Below are 22,358 nucleotides of genomic sequence, written 5' to 3'. Positions count from 1 at the left end.
CATATACTCTTAAAACACACACACAACATTAAACCAATCAGTCGCTAAGCAGCTCTCTTTAAAAGGTAATTGACAGGGTTGGGTAGGTTACTTTCTAAATGTAATCTATTACAGTTACTAGTTACCTGTTCAAAATTGTAATCAGTACCACAACTTTTGGATTACCCAAAGTAACATAATCTGATTACTTTCAGTTACTTTTGGATTAGTTTCCCATTAAGAGGCATTTGAAGAAGACAAAAAGGATCCATCAAACGCATTTCTTGTGTCATCATAGTGGTCTCTGACTTATGGTCAGACTCACTCAGGTGGAACAAACTTAAACTTGCACCTTTTTTCAATGCTGAATTGAATGTAATTTGGAAACAGAATGTAACTATCAAGAGTTACGTAGCCTTGCGCGAGTCTTAACAGCTCATAGGGCAGGACCCTATCTCCTGTAGCGTGAGGCAGCTTGATGTACAAGTACATCCCCTGGACCGGACACTAATCTATCGCAGGGCCTTACCCTGATTCTATCTCCTTAATGCTGAGTGCCAAGCAGAGACACATCAGGTCCCATTTTGACAGTCGTCGGTATGACTCAGCCATGGGTGAACTCACAACCTTCCAATCGCAGGGTGGACACTCTAACCACAAGGCCACTGAGTTAATCAAGAGGAATAGGGGTGAAAAGCTTTGCAGCTGTTTTCTTTGGATTGCGACTTATTATGTTTTCTGAAACATGCTAACTGTACCATCTACTGCATTTACTGAGTGTAAATCTATGTACAGAGTAATGTTGCTCTCTTTTTGACTGCCAGTGTGTCATGCAAAGTAATATCCCAACCAGCAGTCCCAAAAGGTTCCAACATCGACTGCAATGTAAATATTAGCCTGTTATGTCAGCCAGAGTCAGAATATGAAACAGAGCAAACAGCTGAGCTCATACATGCATGTCCATTGAGCCATGTTGTATAGACTGGAGAGAGTCCAGCATTTGAATGAAGGAACGCATAACTGTTTCCTAGGCTGTGCATGGTTTAGTTTGATGATGAGTCTTCAACATTTACTCTGCACACACACACACACACACACATGCACTAGTGTGCACACTGAGCACAGACTTACACACACACATGCACACACACACGCACACACACTCAAGCAAGGAAGAGGGACATGTAGAACTCGTTATTTGTTCTCTGAGCTGCCGGAGGGGAATACTTTAACAATGTTAAGACTTGTTCCTCTTAAGCTTATGTTAAAACTGCACATGAAAGCGTAAATATGATGATGAGCCTGAGTTAAGCCATAACTGTCTTTGTCCCCTTATGACTGTTCCCATTTGGAGGGAAAGGGTTGGCCTAGATTGAACTCCACGTCTAAAACAATGAATGAAAGAGCTCTCAAGTCCACATGCATGCATGCATATACACACACATATGAGCATGCATGCACAGAAACATGAAAAGAGAAAAGATGACTGCCGTCTAATCTTCTTGTAACTTCTACAGAATCTCAAGCCCAATTCTAATCCAAATGTACAGTGATTTCTATAGGGAGCCTGATGAATGTGTGTATATATTACATAAAGAAGATGCCCCTTAAGTCTCTAAGGTTTTTTCTGACTCAGAAAGAAACAGGAAATGTTGCCTTCTCTGATAGGACCAGCAAAGTTATTGCTGAAACACACACATATACACGCAGGCACGCACTCAGACATACACACGCAAGCATGCACGCACACTCACACACATGTACACACACGTGCACGTTGGTATTTCACCGCACAACTTGGTGAGATAAACCATGGCTGTCCAAGTTTTTAAAGTATATGCTGTTATGTTATGTTAGGCAACCTTACACACTCTAACGCATGGTAGGCACTCCTTGACGTACCTTACTCATGGAATTCTTGTGAGGTTGAAAGATAATTTGTGACCTTGGGACTATAAGGTTCTATATGACATTTAGGCTCTATTGCTAACCGGCTGGGAACAAGATTTGCCAGACTCCAACCGGATTCAAAATTGAGAATTTTTCAATTTAAATTATTATACAAAATTCTTGCTACCAATAGAATGTTATTTATATGGGGGATACAATCTTCCCAGCTCTGCAGATTTTGCTGCGAAGAGACAGAGTCATTTGGTCATTTGTTTTGGTACTGTCCATTTGTAGCTTGTTTTTGGTCACAGGTTCAGGAATGGCTGAAGGATTGCAATATTTACCGGTAGCTAACCCTGCAGATAGCACTACTGGGTGATCTGAAAAGTCACAGTCAATCGATCAATAATATAATAATAATTTTAGTAAAAATGTTTATTTTCAAATTACAATCTGTAGAAACAATGAGAATAGAAGGGTTCAGAACTTTTGTGAAACATCACAGTACAGTTGAAAAATATATGGCAAATAGAAATCCAATATGGATGGCGTTAAGAGATAGAAGGGAGGTGTTGAATGGAGCTGAAGGATGGGACTAATAACAACTAACACCAACTAATAACAACAGGACAACTAATATAAAGCATACTGTGTCCATAATAAGTATATGGTTATAGGTTGAGAGCTTTTGTGAAAGAGCACAGTTAGAAAGATATGGCATATAGAAGCAAACCGGATGGACATCATGAAAATGATCAGAGAGGTTGAGGGTAGAGGAGGTTCATGAGTAAAAACAAACAAAATAGAATTATTGTAAAATTGATTGTGTCCATAAAATGTATATAGTATGTATAAGCTGGAAGTAGAGGCCCAAGCATTGTTATTCACTTGTTTACTCCAATTAGGGAAGGGGTGGTGGGGTTGGAAAGTAATAAAGGGAAGAATATATTATTTAAAGCATATGTATATATGTATGCGTACAGTGGGGAAAAAAAGTATTTAGTCAGCCACCAATTGTGCAAGTTCTCCCACTTAAAAAGATGAGAGAGGCCTGTAATTTCCATCATAGGTACACGTCAACTATGACAGACAAAATGAGAAAAAAAATCCAGAAAATCACATTGTAGGATTATTTATGAATTTATTAGCAAATTATGGTGGAAAATAAGTATTTGGTCAATAACAAAAGTTTCTCAATACTTTGTTATATACCCTTTGTTGGCAATGACACAGGTCAAACGTTTTCTGTAAGTCTTCACAAGGTTTTCACACACTGTTGCTGGTATTTTGGCCCATTCCTCCATGCAGATCTCCTCTAGAGCAGTGATGTTTGGGGGCTGTCGCTGGGCAACACGGACTTTCAACTCCCTCCAAATATTTTCTATGGGGTTGAGATCTGGAGACTGGCTAGGCCACTCCAGGACCTTGAAATGCTTCTTACGAAGCCACTCCTTCTTTGCCCGGGCGGTGTGTTTGGGATCATTGTCATGCTGAAAGACCCAGCCACGTTTCATCTTCAATGCCCTTGCTGATGGAAGGAGGTTTTCACTCAAAATCTCACGATACATGGCCCCATTCATTCTTTCCTTTACACGGATCAGTCGTCCTGGTCCCTTTGCAGAAAAACATCCCCAAAGCATGATGTTTCCACCCCCATGCTTCACATGGTATGGTAGGTATGGTAGGTATGGTGTTCTTTGGATGCAACTCAGCATTCTTTGTCCTCCAAACACGACGAGTTGAGTTTTTACCAAAAAGTTCTATTTTGGTTTCATCTGACCATATGACATTCTCCCAATCCTCTTCTGGATCATCCAAATGCACTCTAGCAAACTTCAGACGGGCCTGGACATGTACTGGCTTAAGCAGGGGGACACGTCTGGCACTGCAGGATTTGAGTCCCTGGCGGCGTAGTGTGTTACTGATGGTAGGCTTTGTTACTTTGGTCCCAGCTCTCTGCAGGTCATTCACTAGGTCCCCCCGTGTGGTTCTGGGATTTTTGCTCACCGTTCTTGTGATCATTTTGACCCCACGTGGTGAGATCTTGCGTGGAGCCCCAGATCGAGGGAGATTATCAGTGGTCTTGTATGTCTTCCATTTCCTAATAATTGCTCCCACAGTTGATTTCTTCAAACCAAGCTGCTTACCTATTGCAGATTCAGTCTTCCCAGCCTGGTGCAGGTCTACAATTTTGTTTCTGGTGTCCTTTGACAGCTCTTTGGTCTTGGCCATAGTGGAGTTTGAAGTGTGACTGTTTGAGGTTGTGGACAGGTGTCTTTTATACTGATAACAAGTTCAAACAGGTGCCATTAATACAGGTAACGAGTGGAGGACAGAGGAGCCTCTTAAAGAAGAAGTTACAGGTCTGTGAGAGCCAGAAATCTTGCTTGTTTGTAGGTGACCACATACTTATTTTCCACCATAATGTGCAAATAAATTCATAAAAAATTCTACAATGTGATTTTCTGGAAAATTAATTCTCAATTTGTCTGTCATAGTTGACGTGTACCTATGATGAAAATTACAGGCCTCTCTCATCTTTTTAAGTGGGAGAACTTGCACAATTGGTGACTGACTAAATACTTTTTTCCCCCACTGTATGTATGTATATGTATACATATATGTATAGTGTTGCAGACAATTACATTGATGGAAGTTACAATCTATCTGCAATATTAAGCTGATCTACCCCCATAAAAAAAAACATAAAAAAAAAACATCCTAATATTCCCAACCCCTCCCCTTTTGCCTTCAGAACAGCCTCAATTAATCTGGGCATGGACTCTACAAGGTGTCGAAAGCGTTCCACAGGGATGCTGGCCCATGTTGACTCCAATGCTTCCCACAGTTGTGTCAAGTTGGCTGGATGTCCTTTGGGTGGTGGACCATTCTTGATACACACGGGAAACTGTTGAGTGTGAAAAACCCAGCAGCGCTGCAGTTCTTGACACAAACCGGTGCGCCTGGCACTTACTATCATACCCCATTGAAAGGCACTTAAATCTTTTGTCTTGCCCATTCACCCTCTGAATGGCACAAATACAAAATCCATGTCTCAATTGTCTCAAGGCTTAAAAGTCCTTCTTTATCCTGTCTCCTCCCCTTCATCTACACTGATTGAAGTTGATTTAACAAGTGACATCACTAAGGGATCATAGTTGTCACCTGGATTCACCTGGTCAATCTATGTCATGGAAAGAGCAGGTGTTTTGTACACTCAGTGTATAACACCATGTCATTACAAGCTTCATAGCATGGGTCTCAGCGGTAATTACATCCATATGTCAGGTCATAGAGCTGACATAGAATAGCTTTTTAGTGCCTTTTGAGATGTTACATGACTGGACCAAATTACCACCGAACATGGTACCCTCAGATTTTTTGAGTTTTCAAAGTAGAAATTGCTGCTGTCCTCATTTACTCTTCTGTTTATGTTGTTGTTAGAATGTTTATTTCTTTATCCGAAACCGTGATACTCCGTCTGGACTTGACCTTAAAAGGATTCGCTCCCAGATCAGACAGCATGGGAAATATGTGTAGGAGTGGGCAATACACACCAGTGGAGGCTCCTCAGAGGAGGAAGGGGAGGACCATCCTCCTCAGTGAATTTCATTTTTTTATATATAGTGAAACAGTCAAAATGTATCATTTTTAGATAAAACTATACTAAATATATTCACATGACACCAAATAATTGATTAAAACACACTGTTATGCAATGAAGGTCACAGTAGCCTCAACAGCACTCTGTAGGGTAGCGCCATGGTGTAGCCGGAGGACAGCTAGTTTCCGTCCTCCTCTGGGTACATTGATTTCAATACAAAAACCTAGGAAGCTCGTGGTTCTTACCCCCTTCCATAGACTTACACAGTAATTATTACTACTTCCGGAGGATGTCCTTCAACCTATCAGAGCTCTTGCAGCATGAACTGACATGTTGTCCACCCAATCAAAGGATCAGATAATGAATTTAGTACTGAAATCAGAGAGAAATACAGTAGTTTAACAGTTTTGAACAAATTCATTTCTTCACAAATTAAGGAGAAGCGAGAGAGTGAGAGAGAGAGTGAGAGAGAGCTATATTTTGTTGTATTATTTTTCTTCACTTTCACTTACTTAGCTAGCGAATGCAGCTAGCTAGTTTAGCTTACTCAAACACCTGGCTCAAACAGAGAGGGATGCTATGTTAGCTAGCTGGCTATGGCTATCCAACACTGGAACTCTTCCAAGTCAAGGTAAGCTTTTGGTTGTATTAACATATTGCCACCGGGGCCCACCGGTGTAAGTGCTAAACTGCTTGCTGCTGACTGTTCACTGTACTGCATGCTTGTAGCGGGTTTAATAACACATTAGTTCTAGTAGCTATGTTTATTATGATGTTAACATGGTGACAACAATGTAGTCTGTGTGTAGTGGTTAGCGGTTAAGATATGAAGGTTTGGCTTGGAAAGGCTTTTTCGCCTAGTCACAGAAAGCTGATGTGTTTTGCACTGAAGTTGTGTGGCTCAGATGGTAGCGCATGGTGCTTGCAACACCAGTATTGTGGGTTCGATTCCCATTGGGGACCAGTATGGGAAAAAAGTATGAAAATGTATCCACTCACTACTGTAACTCGCTCTCGATGAGAGTGTCTGCTAAGAAGTTTTTTAAAACATTAAAAAGTCCACAAGGTGAGAGGAGGCGAATGTGTAGATGCGAGAAGGACTACAACGATTGAAGGGATCATGCTGTTTGTATGAGGCTGCTGTGAACTGTGTTTGCGTGTATTGATTCTGTTGAAAAACGTTTTGCAAACGGGATAAACCAAGTTAAAGACTTGGCAGGGAAGATAACCACACTCAAACTGTTACAATAAAACATGCACACTAACACATCAAAACAAATACAGAAAAAAACACCTATTAATACAGCTAACAACCACAGGGAAATGCATTCACACACAACATTGCAAAAGCATATCAACGCACCCACATGCACATGAATATGACGCACCTGCAAACACAAACGCATGCATGCAGGAGCATGCACACACAAACCTACACGCACTCACACGCGCATACGCACTCTCTCTCTCACACACACACACACACACACACACACACACACACACACACACACACACACACACACACACACACACACACACACACACACACAATTAATAGAAAAATAGTATACTCAACAGGATTACAACAGACAGGTCTTTTTAACTTTGCATTAGTTGTCCATGGGGTTCCTCCCTTTAGAGCCAATAAGATGCTGTCTCTCTCATTAATATGTTTTCATTGGGTCCCCAGTAGCGGGTTGGCCCCGCTCTGAGAAACTGAGGTTAGTGGCACCGTCACATGACCCGAAAAACACCAATGGGACCAACCGGTGTTGAGAACCAAAAGGGCGATTACTGTGGAGAGCTCCCTGGGGACTGAAACAATTTCTCAGACTTTCCCAGGCCGCTATTGGGCCTTCTTCTGAAGCATTTTCTCATTTTATAGTCTTTTACAGATTGCTTCTGTAATTCAACGTTCCGGGTTAGGTCACTCAAGTCAAGTTTGTCTTGGATCAGGATAATGTGTGTGTGTGTAGTGGTAATCACGTGGACTTCATACATGTCAGATGTTAATGAAAGTAAATAAATACTACTGTAGGAAGTGGTTTTCAGTACTTAGTACACATGTCAACGCACTTGTGACTTGTATAAGTCATGCTCATAATAGACTATCAGGTTACATATGGCCTTATGTTATGGAAAAGGCAGAGGTGGAGACTGACTGCCTAGGATTTGAACCATTCACCTGCTAATCACTACTGATGGTAAACCGAGGCTTTCTGAAGGCTTCGGCGCTTTTACCAAATTGTGCCGAAAAACTGTTCATTACGCAGAGCTTCATTATCTGTTCACAATGCATATTAGTGACATCTGCTGGTAAGCAATATAGCGGTGTGTGATTATAATATAAATATTATTTTATTCCACTGTTTCCATAACGCAGCAGTAAGTCGTTGGCTTTAGTAGCCTATAATCAGTTGGAATCCCAGGTTCGTAAATTACATCATTCTTCCCCTTTTTGCCTTTAAGTTTACTATATATAGTCATATATATATATATATATTTAATATTTTATATATTTTAATATATACATATATAAAGACACCTGTCCACACACTCAATCAAACAGACTCCAACCTCTCCACAATGGCCAAGACCAGAGAGCTGTGTAAGGACATCAGGGATACAATTGTAGACCTGCACAAGGCTGGGATGGACTACAGGACAATAGGCAAGCAGCTTAGTGAGAAGGCGACAACTGTTGGCGCAATTATTAGAACATGGAAGAAGTTCAAGATGACGGTCAATCACCCTCGGTCTGGGGCTCCATGCAAGATCTCATCCCGTGGGGCATCAATGATCATGAGGAAGGTGAGGGATCGGCCAAGAACTACACGGCAGGACCTGGGTAATGACCTGAAGAGAGATGGGACCACAGTCTCAAAGAAAACCATTAGTAACACACTACGCCGTCATGGATTAAAATCCTGCAGCGCACGCAAGGTCCCCCTGCTCAAGCCAGCGCATGACCAGGCCCGTCTGAAGTTTGCCAATGACCATCTGGATGATCCAGAGGAGGAATGGGAGAAGGTCATGTGGTCTGATGAGACAAAAATTGAGCTTTTTGGTCTAAACTCCACTCGCCGTGTTTGGAGGAAGAAGAAGGATGAGTACAACCCCAAGAACACCATCCCAACCGTGAAGCATGGAGGTGGAAACATCATTCTTTGGGGATGCTTTTCTGCACAGGGGACAGGACGACTGCACCGTATTGAGGGAAGGATGGATGGGGCCATGTTTCGCGAGATCTTGGCCAACAACCTCCTTCCCTCAGTAAGAGCATTGAAGATGGGTCGTGGCTGGGTCTTCCAGCATGACAACGACCCGAAATACACAGCCAGGGCAACTAAGGAGTGGCTCCGTAAGAAGCATCTCAATATCCTGGAGTGGCCTAGCCAGTCTCCAGACCTGAACCCAATCGAAAATCTGAAAGTCTGTATTGCCCAGCGACAGCCCCGAAACCTGAAGGATCTGGAGAAGGTCTGTATGGAGGAGTGGGCCAAAATCCCTGCTGCAGTGTGTGCAAACCTGGTCAAGACCTACAGGAAACGTATGATCTCTGTAATTGCAAACAAAGGTTTCTGTACCAAATATTAAGTTCTGCTTTTCTGATGTATCAAATACTTTTGTCAAAAAAATCATACAATGTTGAAGTGTACCTATGATAAAAATTACAGACCTCTACATGCTTTGTAAGTAGGAAAACCTGCGAAATCGGCAGTGTATCAAATACTTGTTCTCCCCACTGCATATAAAAAAAGGAATCTATGGCATCATTTATGATGCTTAAGACAGAAGCTTATAAAATACTAAATAAAACAAATTTGATCAACAGTGCAGAAAGTGTGGTTTCACATAAAGCAATTTTCAAAATAGCGTGCCTTCAACAATATTCAACCTCATACCCTCACGTCCCTGAATGTTCCATAGTTCCCTACTCTACCTGCTAAGCTACTGGTCAGGTGAAACGTTTTGTACAAAATTCAAACTATATTTGTAATTACAGTGTCCAGTAGAGGTCGGTGTTTGAAAGCAGCTTGAAATCGAAGAGTGCACTGGAACCATGGCGAAATCAGTGGGGACTCGCATTTTGCAACAACAGTTTGAAACAGCACATGATCAAACAAAGCTTCGGACATTTGATCAGTAAATTACTGTATTAGTCAACAGTATGATACTGTATAAACTGAATACAGTAGATTACGTAGAATGCACAGTAAAATACCGTATATTTGTTTTACAGCACACTGTAAGACCTTTCTCTAATTTCAACAGTAAAACACTGTAGAATGCGCAGTAGATACCGTAAATGTGTTTTACTGTATTAATTATGGTACATTGTGGGAAAATATTGTGGGCGGGGAAAGAGTCTCTGGCTCATTAACATACTGTATTTCAAGGCTTATGTAGTGTATTAGTGACACCTAGTGGGGCAATACCAGCCGAGCACTATACATACTGTACATGTGAGGCACTGAGGTATGCGGTTCATTATCCACGAGTAAAGTAAAGTTCAATGATTCCCGTGAGTCCGAGTCAAGTCAACATTACAACTGGCAACAAGAATATGGAAAAAATGTTTTACCTTATCCACTCATGAAGCTGGTTGAGTGAAGGAAAAGTGAATTTGTTAAAGGACTTTTCATGAAAACCGAGGGAAAACCATTCAGCTAACACAGCTAACTAGCAAACAAGTGACCTACAGTGGGGGAAAAAGTATTTAGTCAGCCACCAATTGTGCAAGTTCTCCCACTTAAAAAGATGAGAGAGGCCTGTAATTTTCATCATAGGTACACGTCAACTATGACAGACAAAATGAGATTTTTTTTTCCAGAAAACCACATTGTAGGATTTTTTAAGAATTTATTTGCAAATTATGGTGGAAAATAAGTATTTGGTCAATAACAAAAGTTTCTCAATACTTTGTTATATACCCTTTGTTGGCAATGACACGGGTCAAACGTTTTCTGTAAGTCTTCACAAGGTTTTCACACACTGTTGCTGGTATTTTGGCCCATTCCTCCATGCAGATCTCCTCTAGAGCAGTGATGTTTTGGGGCTGTCGCTGGGAAACACAGACTTTCAACTCCCTCCAAAGATTTTCTAAGGGTTTGAGATCTGGAGACTGGCTAGGCCACTCCAGGACCTTGAAATGCTTCTTACGAAAACACTCCTTCGTTGCCCGGGCGGTGTGTTTGGGATCATTGTCATGCTGAAAGACCCAGCCACGTTTCATCTTCAATGCCCTTGCTGATGGAAGGAGGTTTTCACTCAAAATCTCACGATACATGGCCCCATTCATTCTTTCCTTTACACGGATCAGTCGTCCTGGTCCCTTTGCAGAAAAACAGCCCCAAAGCATGATGTTTCCACCCCCATGCTTCACAGTAGGTATGGTGTTCTTTGGATGCAACTCAGCATTCTTTGTCCTCCAAACACGACGAGTTGAGTTTTTACCAAAAAGTTATATTTTGGTTTCATCTGACCATATGACATTCTCCCAATCCTCTTCTGGATCATCCAAATGCACTCTAGCAAACTTCAGACGGGCCTGGACATGTACTGGCTTAAGCAGGGGGACACGTCTGGCACTGCAGGATTTGAGTCCCTGGCGGCGTAGTGTGTTACTGATGGTAGGCTTTGTTACTTTGGTCCCAGCTCTCTGCAGGTAATTCACTAGGTCCCCCCCGTGTGGTTCTGGGATTTTTGCTCACCGTTCTTGTGATCATTTTGACCACACGGGGTGAGATCTTGCGTGGAGCCCCAGATCGAGGGAGATTATCAGTGGTCTTGTATGTCTTCCATTTCCTAATAATTGCTCCCACAGTTGATTTCTTCAAACCAAGCTGCTTACTTATTGCAGATTCAGTCTTCCCAGCCTGGTGCAGGTCTACAATTTTGTTTCTGGTGTCCTTTGACAGCTCTTTGGTCTTGGCCATAGTGGAGTTTGGAGTGTGACTGTTTGAGGTTGTGGACAGGTGTCTTTTATACTGATAACAAGTTCAAACAGGTGCCATTAATACAGGTAACGAGTGGAGGACAGAGGAGCCTCTTAAAGATGAAGTTACAGGTCTGTGAGAGCCAGAAATCTTGCTTGTTTGTAGGTGACCAAATACTTATTTTCCACCATAATTTGCAAATAAATTCATTAAAAATCCTACAATGTGATTTTCTGGATGTTTTTTTCTCAATTTGTCTGTCATAGTTGACGTGTACCTATGATGAAAATTACAGGCCTCTCTCATCTTTTTAAGTGGGAGAACTTGCACAATTGGTGGCTGACTAAATACTTTTTTTCCCCACTGTAGCTAGCAAAATAATCTAAGAACAATGGCACTGAGTTTACCTTCTTACCCGCCGTTTGATGTACATTCCAACCCAACCAGTGTTGGTTTGCGATGGGCAAGATTTATTAATAGTTTCAAACTGTTCATCACTGCTTCGGGAGTGAAAGATGCAGCACGAAAACAAGCTCTTATATTGCACTTAGGACGCTCGGATGTGCAGGATATACAGTGGTGTAAAGTACTTAAGTAAAAATACTTTAAAGTACTAGTTAAGTAGTTTTTTCGGGTATCTGTACTTTAGTATTTATATTTTTGACAACTTTTACTTTTACTCCACTACATTCCTAAATAATTTGAACTTTTTACTCCCATACATTTTCACCAAAAAGTACTCATTATATTTTGAATGCTCAGGCAGGACAGAATTATGGTCCAATTCATTTACCTATCAATATAACACGTTGCCATCCCTACGGCCTCTGATCTGACGGACTCACTATACACAAATACTGCGTTTGTAAATTATGTCTGAGTGTTGGAGTGTGCCCATCTGTCCGTAAATTAAAAAAACTTGAAAATCGTGCTGTCTGGTTTGCTTAATATAAGGAATTGTATGTATATTTTACTTTTACTCAAGTATGACAATTGAGTACTTTTTCCACCACTGTACTTAAGTACATTTAAAACCAGATACTTTTAGACTTTTACTCAAGTAGTATTTTACTGGAGACTTTTACTTTTACTTGAGTCATTTTCTATTAAGGTATCTTTACTTTTACTCAAGTATGAGAATTGAGTACGTTTTCCATTACTGAGGGTATATTCACCATGTTAGATGACACAGGGGAAGACAAGGACTATTAGATCGCATTGACAAAGCTAAATGAGTACTTCACTCCACCAAAAAAACATTTCCAACTAGAGACATTTGTTTAGGCAAGCTGAACAAGCGCAGGGGGAATCAGTGGACACGTTCATAAGCAGCCTAAAGCAGTTGGCTGCGACGTGTTATTATGGAGACTTCAAAGACGATTTCATACGGGACCAAGTGATTGACAAGTGTCACTCAAATATGTTACGCAAGCGGCTGCTGCACAAGAGGGACCTGACTCTCACCGCTCTAATGGATAGAGCAAGAGCTGTTGACCAGCAGGCGGCCAGGATGGAAAAACAATGTCAATGCAGTTCAACAGGGAAAAAGTTAACAAAAACAACCCAGACGGGAATGGAACAATAAGGGAAAAATGGAAAACAAGATTTTCTTCATCCAACAAGGACAAGCCATCTGATGATGATCAAGCTGTCAAATGCTTCAGATGTGGTCAGGAGGGGAATACTGGACGGGCATGTTCCATCACACAAGGTAAACAATGCAACAAATGTGGTAAAGATGGACATTTCTCCAAAATGTGCAGGACAAAGATAAAACTGAAGGTAAATCAAGTCACAAACACACCTGCTACACAAAATGACAAACCAGACAATGACAATGATGAACATGTGTTCACACTTAACCAGCAGTACTGATGATGCTGAAATGCAGTCATTAGTCAATGGCCAGCCAGTTAACATGTTGTTGTTTTTTAATTGTACCTTTATTTAAACAGGGAGTCACCATTGACACCAATGTCTCTTTCACAAGAGAGCCCTGCACATACAATTCACAAGATAAAATACAATTAGATATAGTGCAAAAACAAACAAAAATACAGCACAACACAAACAATCAAGAAAAACAGCCACATTCATTTTTTAAAAACATTTTAGTCATTTAGCAGACGCTCTTATCCAGAGCGACTTACAGTTAGTGCATACATTATTTAATTTTTTTTTTTTTTAATTCATACTGGCCCCCCGTGGGAATCAAACCCACAACCCTGGCGTTGCAAACGCCATGCTCTACCCATTCCCTCCCCTACCCTGGACAAATTGTGTGCCGCCCCATGGGTCTCCGGTCGCTGTTAAGGCTCTGTGGATTGATGAGGAATTGAAAAACTGTATGGTTGAAAGAGATAGGGAAAAATGAGTGGCTAATTAGTCTGGCTGCACATCTGACTAGCTGACTTACTGCAAATTGAGAAATGATGTGACTAAACTCAACAACAAAAAATAAGAAACTTTATTATGAATCCAAGATCAATGACATAAAGAATAATGGAATCAGATGGCTTATTCATCACAAAACCATTTGATGTTGCCAATTATTTTAATGATTACTTCATTGGCAATGTGGGCAAACATAGGCAGGAAATGCCAATAACGAACAGTGAGCAATCGTATTCATGCATAAAAAAAACTAATTATGAAAGAAAAGCATTGCAAGTTTGAATGTTGTAAAGTTTGTGTGGGAGAGGTGGAAAAATGATTGTTATCGATCAATAATGACAAACCTCCTGGCATTGACAACTTAGATGGAAAGTTCCTGAGGGTGGTAGCTGACTCTATAGCCACTCCTATCTCTCATATCTTTAATCTGAAAATAGAGGAAAATCTTTGTCCTCAGGCCTGGAGGGAAGCCAAAGTAATTCCCCTACCCAAGAGTGGTAAAACGGCCTTTACTGGTTCTAACAGCAGACCTATCAGCTTGCTGCCAGTTAGCAAACTGTTGGAAAATATTGTGTTTGACCAAATACAATGCTATTTCTCTGTAAACAAATTAACAACGGACTTTCAGCATGCTTATAGAAAAGGGCACTCAACATGTACTGGACTGATACAAATGACTGATGATTGGTTGAAAGAAATTGATAATAAGAAGATTGTGGGAGCTGTACTGTTAGATTTCAGTGCAGCCTTTGATATTACTGATCATAACCTACAGTGAGGGAAAAAAGTATTTGATCCCCTGCTGATTGTGTATGTTTGCCCACTGACAAAGAAATGATCAGTCTATAATTTTAATGGTAGGTTTATTTGAACAGTGATAGACAGAATAACAACAAAGAAATCCAGAAAAACGCATGTCAAAAATGTTATGAATTGATTTGCATTTTAATGAGGGAAATAAGTATTTGACCCCCTCTCAATCAGAAAGATATCTGGCTCCAAGGTGTCTTTTATACAGGTAACAAGCTGAGATTAGGAGCACACACTTAAAGGGAGTGCTCCTAATCTCAGCTTGTTACCTGTATAAAAGACACCTGTCCACAGAAGCTATCAATCAATCAGATTCCAAACTCTCCACCATGGCCAAGACCAAAGAGCTCTCCAAGGATGTCAGGGACAAGATTGTAGACCTACACAAGGCTGTAATGGGCTACAAGACCATCGCCAAGCAGCTTGGTGAGAAGGTGACAACAGTTGGTGCGATTATTCGCAAATGGAAGAAACACAAAATAACTGTAAATCTCCCTTGGCCTGGGGCTCCATGCAAGACCTCACCTCGTGGAGTTGCAATTATCATGAGAACGGTGAGGAATCAGCCCAGAACTACACTGGAGGATCTTGTCAATGATCTCAAGGCAGCTGGGACCATAGTCACCAAGAAAACAATTGGTAACACACTACGCCGTGAAGGACTGAAATCCTGCAGCGCCCGCAGGTCCCCCTGCTCACGAAAGCACATATACAGGCCCGTTTGCCAATGAACATCTGAATAATTCAGTGGAGAACTGGGTGAAAGTGTTGTGGTCATATGAGACCAAAATCGAGCTCTTTGGCATCAACTCAACTCGCCGTGTTTGGAGGAGGAGGAATGCTGCCTATGACCCCAAGAACACCATCCCCACCGTCAAACATGGAGTTGGAAACATTATGCTTTGGGGGTGTTTTTCTGCTAAGGGGACAGGACAACTTCACTGCATCAAAGGGACGATGGACGGGGCCATGTACCGTCAAATCTTGGGTGAGAACCTCCTTCCCTCAGCCAGGGCATTAAAAATGGGTCGTGGATGGGTATTCCAGCATGACAATGACCCAAAACACACGGCCAAGGCAACAAAGGAGTGGCTCAAGAAGAAGCACATTAAGGTCCTGGAGTGGCCTAGCCATTCTCCAGACCTTAATCCCATAGAAAATCTTTTGGAGGGAGCTGAAGGTTCGAGTTGCCAAACGTCAGCCTCGAAACCTTAATGACATGGAGAAGATCTGCAAAGAGGAGTGGAACAAAATCCCTCCTGAGATGTGTGCAAACCTGGTGGCCAACTACAAGAAACATCTGACCTCTGTGATTGCCAACAAGGGTTTTGCCACCAAGTACTAAGTCATGTTTTGCAGAGGGGTCAAATACTTATTTCCCTCATTAAAATGCAAATCAATTTATAACATTTTTGACATGCGTTTTTCTGGATTTTTTTGTTGTTATTCTGTCTCTCACTGTTCAAATAAACCTACCATTAAAATTATAGACTGATCATGTCTTTGTCAGTGGGCAAACGTACAAAATCAGCAGGGGATCAAATACTTTTTTCCCTCACTGTATGTGTTATGGCTTTTCAACCTCTGACATATCGTGGATTCAGAGCTATCTAATAGAACTCAAAAAGTTTTCTTTAATGGAAGCATCTCTAATGTCAAACATATAAAGTGTGGTGTACCGCAGGGCAGCTCTCTACGCCTTCTACTCTTTTCTATTTTTACCAATGACCTGCCACTGGCATTAAACAAAGCATGTGTGTCCATGTATGCTGATGATTCAAAAATATACGCATCAGCAACCACAGCTAATCCCTTAACAAAGAGTTGTAGTCTGTTTTGGAATGGGTGGTCCTGAACATCTCTATAACTATGAGATTGCGTTTGATACAAATCATTCCCTACGTTCTAGACCTCAGCTGAATCTGGTAATGAATGGTGTGGCTGTTGAACAAGTTGAGGAGACTAAATTACTTGGCGTTACCTTAGATTGTAAACTGTCTTGGTCAAAGCATATAGATTAAATGGTTGTAAAGATGGGAAGAGGTCTGTCTGTAATAAAGAGAGGCTCTTCTTTTTTGACACCACACTCCAAAAAGCAAGTTCTGCAGGCTCTAGTTTTGTCTTATCTTGATTATTGTCCAGTCGTGTGGTCGAGTGCTGCAAGGACAGACCTAGTTAAGCTGCAGCTGGTCCAGAATAGAGCGGCATGTCTTGCTCTTCATAGTAATCAGAGGGCTGATATACAGTTGAAGTCGGAAGTTTACATACACTTAGGTTGGAGTCATTAAAACTTGTTTTTCAACCACTCCACAAATTTCTTGTTAACAAACTATAGTTTTGGCAAAAGTGCAAATCAATCCCAGAACAACAGCAAAGGACCTTGTGAAGATGCTGGAGGAAACAGGTACAAAAGTATCTATATCCACAGTAAAACGAGTCCTATATCGACATAACCTGAAAGGCCGCTCAGCAAGGAAGAAGCCACTGCTCCAAAACCGCCATAAAAAAGCCAGACTATGGTTTGCAACAGCACATGGGGACTAAGATCGTACTTTTTGGAGAAATGTTCTTTGGTCTGATAAAAAAAATAGAACTGTTTGACCATAATGACCATCGTTATGTTTGGAGGAAAAGGGGAAGGCTTGCAAGCCGAAGAACACCATCCCAACCGTGAAGCACGGGGGTGGCAGCATCATGCTGTGGGGGTGATTTGCTGCAGGAGGGACTGGTGCACTTCACAAAATAGATGGCATCATGAGGAAGGAAAATTATGTTGATATATTGAAGCAACATCTCAAGACATCAGTCAGGAAGTTAAAGCTTGGTCGCAAATGGGTCTTCCAAATGGACAATGACCCCAAGTATACTTCCAAAGTTGTTGCAAAATGGCTTAAGTACAACAAAGTCAAGGTATTGGAGTGGCCATCACAAATCCCTGACCTCAATCCTATAGAAAATGTGTGGGCAGAACTGAAAAAGCGTGTGCGAGCAAGGAGGCCTACAAACCTGACTCAATTACACCAGCTCTGTCAGGAGGAATGGGCCAAAATTCACCAAACTTATTGAGGGAAGCTTGTGGAAGGCTACCCAAAACGTTTGACCCAAGTTAAACAATTTAAAGGCAATGCCACCAAATACGAATTTAGTGTATGTAAACTTCTGACCCACTGGGAATGTGATGAAATAAATAAAAGCTGAAATAAATCATTCTCTCTCCTATTATTCTGACATTTCACATTCTTAAAATAAAGTGGTGATCCTAACTGACCTAAGACTGGGAATTTTTACTAGGGTTAAATGTCAGGAATTGTGAAAAACTGAGTTTAAATGCATTTGGCTAAGGTGTATGTACATTTCTGACTTCAACTGTAAATACTATGCATGCCAGTCTCTATTGGCTAAGAGTTGAGGAGAGACTGACTGCATCACTTCTTCTCTTTATAAGAAACATTCATGTGTTGAAAATCCCAAATTGTTTGCATAGTCAACTTACACACAGCTCTGACACACACACTTATGCCACCAGAGGTCTTTTCACAGTCTCCAAATCCAGAACAATTTCAAGAAAGCGTACAGTATTATATAGAGCCATTATTGCATGGAACTCCGTTCCATCTCATATTGCTCAAATAAACAGCAAACCTGGTTTAAAAAACAAATAAAGCAACACCTCACGGCACAACGCCTCTCCCCTATTTGACCTAGATAGTTTGTGTGTATGTATTGATATGTTGGCTACATGTCCTTGTCCTTGAGCTGTTTTTGTCTATTAATGTTCTGTATTATGTCATGTTTCATGTTTTGTGTGAACAAGGACCAGGATAAGTAGCTGCTGCTTTTGCAACAGCTAACAGAGATCCTATAAAATACCAGATACCAAATATATGGTGACTCCCCCTCCTCTGCCAACTCTATCAGATCTAAAAACATTATAACCAGTCAGATACATATCAGAGTCCGGCACAGACATCTTTAACCAAGATTCATTTACAACCAGAATGTCCATATTGGTTTCAGAAGCCAGAGTTACAATAAAAATAAATATTTTAATCAAACTTCTGTAATTTACATGAATCAGTCCAAGGCCGACCCAGGACCAGAGGTTGGTCCTGAGAGTGTCACGTCTGTAGCCGTGAAGTGCTTTGAAAGGCTGGTCATGGCTCACATCAACACCATGATCCCAGAAACCCTAGACCCACTCCAATTTGCATACCGCCCCAACAGATCCACAGATGATGCAATCTCTATTGCACTCCTCACTGCCCTTTCCCATCTGGACAAGAGGAACACCTACGTGAGAATGCTATTCATTGACTACAGCTCAGCATTCAACACCATAGTGCCCTCAAAGCTCATCACAAAGCTAAGGATCCTGGGACTAAACACCTCCCTCTGCAACTGGATCCTGGACTTCCTGACGGGCCGCACCCAGGTGGTAAGGGTAGGTAACAACACGTCTGCCACACTGATCCTCAACACGGGGGCCCCTCAGGGGTGTGTGCTCAGTCCCCTCCTGTACTCCCTGTTCACCCATGACTGCATGGCCAGGCACGACTCCAACACCATCATTAAGTTTGCCGACGACACAACAGCTGTAGGCCTGATCACCGACAACGATGAGACAGCCTATAGGGAGGAGGTCAGAGACCTGGCCGTGTGGTGCCAGGATAACAACCTCTCCCTCAACGTGATCAAGACAAAGGAGAAGATTGTGGACTACAGGAAAAAAACGAGGACTGAGCACACCCCCATTCTCATCGACGGGGCTGTAGTGGAACAGGTTGAGACCTTCAAGTTCCTTGGTGTCCACATCACCAACGAACTATCATGGTCCAAACACACCAAGACAGTCGTGAAGAGGGCACGACAAAACCTATTCCCCCTCAGGAGACTGAAAAGATTTGGCATGAGTCCTCAGATGCTCAAAACGTTCTACAGCTGCACCATCGAGAGCATCCTGACTGGTTGCATCACCGCTTGGTATGGCAACTGCTCGGCCTCCGACCGCAATGCACTACAGAGGGTAGTGCATACGGCCCAGGACATCACTGGGGCCAAGCTTCCTGCCATCCAGGACCTCTATACCAGGCGGTGTCAGAGGAAGGCCCTAAAAATTGTCAAAGACTCAAGCCACCTTAGTCATAGACTGTTCTCTCTGCTACTGCATGGCAAGCGGTACCGGAGCGCCAAGTCTAGGTCCAAAAGGCTTCTCAACAGCTTCTACCCCCAAGCCATAAGACTCCTGAACATCTAATCATGGCTACCCGGACTATTTGCACTGCCCCCCACCCCACCCCACCCCACCCCACCCCACACCATCCCCATCTTTTACGCTGCTGCTACTCTGTTTACTATTTATGCATAGTCACTTTAACTCTACCCACATGTACATATGACCTCAATTACCTCGACTAGCCAGTGCCCCCGCACATTGACTCTGTACCGGTACCCCCCTGTATATAGCCTCCCTACTGTTATTTTATTTTACTGCTGCTCTTCAGCTATTTGCTTTTATTTTCTATTTTTCTTTAATTAACACTTTTTTATTTTACATTTTTCTTTAATAAAACTGCATTGTTGGTTAAGGGCTTGTAGGTAAGCATTTCACTGTAATGTCTACACCTGCTGTATTCGGCGCATGTGGCAAATACATTTTGATTTGTTTTGAAAGACTTCAAGACATCTGTACTTGGAAAGAAATCAGCAGTTGCTCTTGGCATTTTGCACATAGGACCAAAGGCACATGTAAACGCAGTGCAAGCTGATGACAGAAATAAATTCAAAGCTGAACTGCAGGAAGAATACAAAGACTTTCACAGGCTGGGAAAACTGAAAGACTTCCAGTTAGGAATTCATGTAGATGAGAGTGTCACACTTGTGGCACAGCCAGTATGTCAGGAACATAGTTGAAGAGAATACGAACGAGCTAGAAGACATGGATGTTATTGAGAAGTAAATGGACCTACACCATGGATGTCACCATTGGTTGCAGTACACAGGAAAACTGGTGGCATCAAGGTGTGTTGACATGCACAGAGCAAATGAAGCTGTAGTGTGGGAGCGACACCCCATTCCCACCATCGACAAGATCCTGGAGGACATGTCGGGAGCCCTGGTCTTCTCAAAACTGGATCTAAAGTGGGAATATCATCAGATCAAGCTGAATCTTGAGTCTTGTTCCCTGACCACATCTGTGACTCACACAGGTTTGTGGAACTACAAAAGTCTAAAGTTAGGTATCTCCTCTGCTCCAGAGACAAATGAGCACATAATCCGCCAAGTCCTACAAGGCATCGAGGGGGTCCACAACATCTCTGATGACATCATTGTGTTTGGGAAGAACACACAAGAACACAACAAACGACTACACCAAGTCCTGAGACGACCGCAGGAGAGGGGGCTTACCCTCAACAGTGGCAAATGTGAATTCCGACTGAAAGAGATGGAGTTCATGGGGCACGTTCTCCCGAAGAATGGAAACGGAGCAGCACAGTCAAAGGTGGAAGCGGCACAGAACACACACAGACCGACTAACGCTGCTGAAGTAAGGCGCTTCTTAGCACTATTGAACTACTGTGGCAGATTCATCCAAAATCTGGCAACCACATCCAAACCACTGAGAATACTCATAAAAGCATCATGCAAATGGACATGGAAAGATGAACAAGAATCAACATTCAACGAGTGGAAAAACGCACTGGCCAGTTCACACAACATGGCCTACTTCAATCAAGATGCAGAAACATCGGTGATTGTGAAAGCTAGTCCTGTGGGGTTAGGGGCTATCATCACTGGCGTATCATCTCTGGACCCCCCCGCAAAGTTGGAGTTCGACAATCTATAGCTATATACCGTATTTAGCTGCTATTTATACACTTTTTATAAAAATTACACATCAAATAGCCTAGCAATGAGGAAAAAAGTAGTCGGCTGGAGGATAAATTCAGCCACTATTTATTGTTGAACTCAGCTGGTTTTGTCTGGCTAATACCCTACACAAATGGGCTGTAATATTCAAGGTAAATTAAATTAAAACAAATTAAACCAACTTGAGAAACTCCCCTGGTGTCCTGAAGTCCTCCTTTTTTGTGTGCAAATGTTTTCACCACGGCCTTTAGGTTCAGGTTGCGGGCCCGACTGTTTTCTATACTGAGTATTGCCAACCCAGACAGTCTTTCCTTAGACATTGTGCATTATATGTCCATTGCACTGCACACAATTTAAACTTAGTCTTGAATGATGCATGCCAAAATATACCAGAGATAACGGACTGTTGATATTGCAACCACACACCTAAAACACCGGTTCACCAGTATGAACGAAATCGCAAACAGCTTTTTTTGTTTAAGCCCTCAAGAACTGTTGTCTACAAAAAATTATAATCTGTACGCATCTGTCCAGTATCCCGTCGACCTGCCCCCAGAGCTTCTTATACAGTTCATCCCTTTCCGTAACGTGTTGAGGGCGGCAATTAAGGAGAATGAGAGGCTTGAATAAAGATGTTACAGAACTGCTGTATTTGAAGCACAACTGCCCCGATGTTAGCTACAGCAATCAAGCTGTTTTTGCCATCCCTGGAACTGTCGCTTCTGCAGAGAGATGGTTTTCTAAACTAAAACTCATAAAGAACTACCGAAGAAGCATTAGGCTCTCGGTCTAATATGCGCCTTTGAACACCTGAGTAAGCTCCACTCATTGTACTGGTGCCATCGTAACCTTGACCACATAATTTGTTCACT

At 42.0% G+C, this 22,358-nt stretch overlaps 1 pseudogene; it reads left to right on the top strand.

Moving 5' to 3' along the window:
• Nucleotides 1–22,116, top strand: part of LOC121542184 — a 41,996-nt pseudogene extending 19,880 nt beyond the window's left edge.
• Nucleotides 22,117–22,358: the final 242 nt, after the last annotated feature.

Source organism: Coregonus clupeaformis, chromosome 27 (genome assembly GCF_020615455.1).
Source record: "Coregonus clupeaformis isolate EN_2021a chromosome 27, ASM2061545v1, whole genome shotgun sequence".
NCBI classification, from domain to species: domain Eukaryota; kingdom Metazoa; phylum Chordata; class Actinopteri; order Salmoniformes; family Salmonidae; genus Coregonus; species Coregonus clupeaformis.
Note: the sequence above shows the minus strand (reverse complement) of the source record. Positions and strands in the feature narration are given on the sequence as shown.